At 38.1% G+C, this 1,555-nt stretch overlaps 1 non-coding gene across 1 annotated transcript; it reads right to left on the bottom strand.

Annotated features, from left to right (window-relative positions):
- Positions 1-775: 775 nt before the first annotated feature.
- On the bottom strand, positions 776-882 carry LOC121213147 (small nucleolar RNA R71). Its single transcript, XR_005908517.1, has one exon. It is a non-coding gene; the product is annotated as a small nucleolar RNA R71 (small nucleolar RNA).
- Positions 883-1,555: the final 673 nt, after the last annotated feature.

Below are 1,555 nucleotides of genomic sequence, written 5' to 3'. Positions count from 1 at the left end.
TTTCAAGAACGGTTAATTATAAATTTTTAAAACCTGCCACTAATATCACGTATCAAGTTTTTGGCGCCGTTGCCGGGGAACTAGGATATTAGGAACACTCAATTTTTATTACTTTAGCCATTTTACTTTTATTGCAATTTAAATTTTTATTCTCTTTTCTAATTCTTCATTTATTTTCTTCTGATAGGTTTTTTCTTGTTTATGACTAGAAGAAACCCGTCAGGACCACTACTTTTTGACGGCGAGATCGACCACACAGTTCGTAAAAACTGAAGAGAAATAAGGCGAAGCTTACGATACACAGAAGAAGAGCAAGAGGACGATACTTCAACCACAACCGAGGAGATGGCTGAAAACCAAGAAAATTCGTGACCTCCTGCAATCGCTGCTAATCAGAATCCTGCTCCACATACTATGTATGATTATGCTAAACCTTCTTTAACAGGAACTGAATCAAGCATAGTTAGGCCTACTGTTGCTGCAAATACTTTTGAACTGAAACCTAACACAATTCAAATGATGCAGCAATTTGTTCAGTTTGATGGTTTGCAGGACGAAGATCCAAACGCTCAATTGGCAAACTTTTTGGAACTATGTGATACATTTAAAATTAATGGTGTTTCTGATAATGCCATTCACCTTCGGATATTCCCTCTTTCATTGAGAAATAAGGCTAAGCAATGGTTGAAACTCGTTACCACGAGGGTCAATCACTACATGGGAACAAATGACTGAAAAGTTTTTATTAAAATATTTTTCACCGGCTAAAATAGCCAAATTACGTAATGATATCTCTTCTTTTGTGCAGATGGATTTAGAAACACTCTATGATGCATGGGAGAGATACAAGGACCTTTTGAGAAGGTGCCCTCACCATGGGTTACCACTTTGGCTACAGGTTCAAACGTTTCGTAATGTCCTGAATCCTTCGACCCGACAAATGGTTGACGTAGTCGCTGATGGGACTATCAATAATAAAACACCTGAAGATGCTTATGAATTTATAGAAAAGATGTCACTAAATAATTATCAATGGCAAGTCATGAGGATAAAGCCAACAAAAGCAGCCGACATTTATAACGTCAATTCGGTCACCATGCTCTCTAATCAGGTAGAACTCTTGAATAATAAAATTGATTGTTTTCTTAGTTCTTCACAGGTTCACCCAGTAATGCAGTGCGAAGTAAGTAGAGGTGGATGAGTAATCCAAAATACCCACCCTATGGCCACAATATGGAGAATGAGCAGTTAAATTACATGGGTAATAATCCTCGATCTCAAAATAATTTGTATAGCAATACTTACAATGCAGGATGGAGGAATCACACAAATTTTTCATGGGGAGGCCAAGGGAATCAGAGACCACCACCACCTCCAGGCTCCCAACAACCACCCTACCAACAAGAAAAAAAGCCAAACCTTGAGAAGATGCTAACAAAATTCACCTCGGTGTCAGAAACTCATTTTTAAAATACCGAGACAGCACTTAAAAATCAACAAGCATCGATCCAAGGGCTTGAAACTCAGATAGGACAACTCGCTAAATTGATATCTG

The sequence above is a fragment of the Gossypium hirsutum genome, chromosome A13, assembly GCF_007990345.1.
Source record: "Gossypium hirsutum isolate 1008001.06 chromosome A13, Gossypium_hirsutum_v2.1, whole genome shotgun sequence".
NCBI classification, from domain to species: domain Eukaryota; kingdom Viridiplantae; phylum Streptophyta; class Magnoliopsida; order Malvales; family Malvaceae; genus Gossypium; species Gossypium hirsutum.
This window is presented reverse-complemented; position numbering and strand designations above follow the sequence as displayed.